This window comes from Ceratotherium simum, chromosome 33 (genome assembly GCF_057802395.1).
Source record: "Ceratotherium simum simum isolate JZ-2026a chromosome 33, ASM5780239v1, whole genome shotgun sequence".
Classification (NCBI taxonomy): domain Eukaryota; kingdom Metazoa; phylum Chordata; class Mammalia; order Perissodactyla; family Rhinocerotidae; genus Ceratotherium; species Ceratotherium simum.
Window position 1 is genome coordinate 10,890,853 of NC_141932.1, and position 4,056 is coordinate 10,894,908.

Below are 4,056 nucleotides of genomic sequence, written 5' to 3' on the forward strand. Positions count from 1 at the left end.
GCAGTATTCCATTATGTGGGTATATTGTAATCTTTATTTAGTCACCTCTTGACAGATATTTGAGATATTTGGCAATAAATGTTAAGGAGTAAGTCTTTTCATGGACAAATTTTCATCCTCATGAGTACACACAAGGTGTGGAATTGTTAGGTCAAAGAGTAAGCACATGTTTAACTTTAGTAGAAATTGCAAATTGTTGTCCAGAAGGGTTTTAACTCACACTCCTGTCTATAATGTGCCAGAATTCCAGCAGCTTCACACCCCTGTTAACACTTGGTATTGTCAGTCTTTTAAATTTTAATAATTCTAGTGGGAGTGCAGTGTTATCTCATTGTGGTTTTTAATTTTTAATTTATTTTAAATTTAGATAAAGTGAGATTCAACTTTTATTATATACAATTCTGTGAGGTTTGACATACATATATCATATGTAATCACAACACAGTCACGATACTGATGAGAGCCATAACCCAAGACATGCCCTTGTGCGGTCTCTGGGGAGCCAAATCCTCTCTCCACCCAGAATCCCTGAAAAAATGCTGATCTGTTCTCCATCCCTCTTCTTATGCTGTTTACAGAAAGTCATAGGCATGAAATCAGATAAAATGTACTGTTCAAACTCCGGCTTAATTCACCTGGCATAATGCATTTGAGGTTTCTCCACGTTATTGGGTATATGTATCAATAACTTATTCTTTTTCAGTGCTGTCTGGTTCTCCATTGTTTCTGTGTACCCCATTTTGTATCCACGTACCAGCTTAAGAACATTTGGGTTGTTTCCAGGTTTGGGGCAGCTATGAATAAAGCTGCTATAAATATTCATATGGCAGGTTTTTGTGGGAACATACGTTTTTATTTCTCTTGGGTAAACATCTAGGAGTCTGACTTCTAGGTCTCATGGAAAGTGTAGGTTTAACTGTATATGAAATTACAAAACTGTTCTCCAACGTGCCTGAACACTGGTGTTCCCACCAGCAGTGTGTGTGAGTTCCGGCCGCTCCACACCCTCCTTAGCCTTGCTATTATCAGAATTTCTGTTTCTTATTATTTTAGTTTAGTTTTAATTATTCTACTAGATGTGTATGTCATCCTGGTTTTAGTGTGGAATTTCCTAGTGACAAGTGATATTGAACATGTTTTCATGTGCTTAATTGTCATTCATTTTTATTCTTTGGTGAAGTGGCTGATGAAATCTTTGGCTGCTTTTTTTAAAATCATTGTGGTAAAATATAGGCAACAAACCTACTATTATAACCTCTTTTAATTGTTCAGTTCAGTGGCATTAAGTACATTCACATTGTTGTGCAACCATCACCACCATCCATCTCTAGAACTTATTTAATCTTCGTAAACTGATTCTATGTGCCCATTAAATGAATAACACTCCATTTCCCTTGCCCAAGACCCTGACTACCACATTTCTATTTTTTGTGTGTTTATGAATTTACCTACTCTAGATGCTTCATTTAAGTAGAATCTACAGTATTTATCCTTTTGTGACTGGCTTATTGCACTTAGTGTTAACGTCTTCAATCCACATTGAGGCATGTCAGTATTTCCTTCCTTTTTAAGACTGAATAGTATTCTATTGCATGTGTTTCCACATTTAGTTACGCCATTCCTCTGTTGATGGACCCTTGGGTTGCTTCCACCTTTTCGTTATTGTGAATAGTGCTGCTAAGAACATGGATGTACGGATATCTATTCAAGTTCCTGCTTTTGACTTTGTGGGTACACATCCATAAGTAAAATGACTGGATCATATGATAATTCTATTTTTAATTTTTTGAGGAACTGCCAGACTGTTTTCCACGGCAGATGCACCATTTTACAATTAAGAGCAAAGCATGGGAGTTCCACTTTCTCCAAATCCTCACCAACACCTGTTATTTCTCCTTTCTTTCTTTTTTTAAATAGCCACCCTAATGTGTGTGAGGGGGTACCTCCCTGTGTGGTTATAATTTGCGTTTTTCCAATATTAGTAATGTCGATCGTGTTTTCCTGTTTATGGGGCATTTGTATATCTTTGGAGAAATGTCTATTCAAATCAGTGGCCAATTTTTATACAGGGGTATTGGGCGTTTTGTTCTTAGGTAGATGGTTTTTTCAATACGTATAAAACTGGGTTTTTTGTTTGTTTGTTTACTGATGTTTTGTTTTGAGAGTCCTTTATATATTCCAGATACAAGTCGTCCATCAGATATGTATTTGCAGATGTATTCTCCCAGTCTGTAAATTTTAGGCCCTTCATAGTGGCTTTTAGAGAACGGCAGGCCCCCATTCCCCAAGACGTGTGTCCCCCATGAGGTGACCCACAGGTGTGTCAGGATTTGGAAGAGCAGAGCAAAGAAGATTAAAAGGGGGAAGGTCTGGAGGCCAGATGGGGGCATTCAGGGGTAGGAAATTGTCCCCAAGATGTCATGTACTTTTTTCCCTGTATTTTTCTCCAAACACACATTACCATCCAACATACTCTGATATTATTTCTTATTTATTTCTTTTGATTTCTGTCCTTCTTGTCTCCACAATGACAGAGTCTTGATGACAGAGATTTTGGATGCTGTGTTCCCCGATGCACCCCTGGCACCTACAACAACATTGGCACATAGTAGGTCTTCACTGATAGTTGCTCAAGATACTATAAACAAATGACTGAGTGTCACTCTGCTCAGAACTATACAAGAATTACACACACACACTCAGTGACATTTACGACAGAGCTCAAGGGAAGAGCAGGACTTAGGGAGGCAGGAATGGGGAGGGAAAGGCATCACAGGAGAAGGAACTGCACATGTAAAGTCTCAGAGTCACAGAGACGTTGGCCCAGCTTGGGGTGGAGACATTGCCAGATGCAAGGAGAGGGAGGAATCTGGGGGAGAGTCCAGCAGGGGACAGACCAGGCGAGACCTTCAAATCCAGCCTGTGGTGTTTGCATCTCGATCTCTGACCATGGAGATGACACATAGCTGTTCACACTGTGAAGGACGTGAACGATGATGGTCTCTGGAAACACAGTCTGGAGGCCTGTGTTGAAGAAAGAGGTGGAGGCAGGAGGTGAGGTGGGTTCAGAGACCCAGGGAAGAGATGAGGCTCCAGAAAGGACCAGATCAGAATAGGGAAGAGACAGGCAGCAAGATGAGCTGCGTAGGAGGAAGGACGAGCAAGACACGTGGAATGGATGGATCAGGGAGAAGGGAGGGAGGTAGAGTGAACCACAGCCAGATTCTGGTCTCAGAGATGGGACCACGGTGTCATCACATGATGGGAATCCAGCAGAGAAGTTGTTTTTAGGAGGCAGGTGGGAGCTCCACTTTGGCCATGAAGAGTGGAGCAATCCTGGGGGCCAACCTGGGGGAAGTGTGCGATGGGATGTTGGGTGGTGATACACCTGTGTCACTCACCTGACAGATTAAGCTGGGATGGTGTTTGCATCCTCCATGCCCCCATTAGGCCTCACCGCCTTCCTCCCACAGGACCTCATTCTGAGAGAAGAGACCAGGCCCTTTCAGTCTAGTCAGATAGTGGTACAGTGGGCAGCATACTCACCCCTTCTTCCCTGCTCAGGGGCTGGAGGGGTGACTGAGGTGGGCGAGGGCAGCTCTGCCTCCACAGACCGTCCTGGACACACAGGTATCTCCCATCTTGGACACTTGGTGGCCGGGGCCTGGTGGCTGCTCCCCCTGGATCCCCCACTCCCACCCTACCCCCTGACCCGTGGGTGTCCCTCCAATACTGGTTCTGGGACTCAGCCCTGTGCCCTCTGCGCTCCCCACACCCGCCCTTCCCCCTGGGACAACGTTCACATGAGGAAGATGAGGCAGAGGAGGAGGAGCAGGGTCTCCACAGCCATTTCCCCAGTAGCTGCCAGAACCACCTCTGCCATGGGCCCTGTTCTCCCTGCAGGAAAGTGGGATGAGGACAGATTCACCTGCTCCACCCCAGTCCTATGTCCTTCTGGTCCCAGTAGGATCTGGACATTGGTTCTCCAGGCCCTCCTCCATCACTGGATGTGGGACTGCCTGTGCCTGGGCCTCACCCCACCCCACTCCACATCCT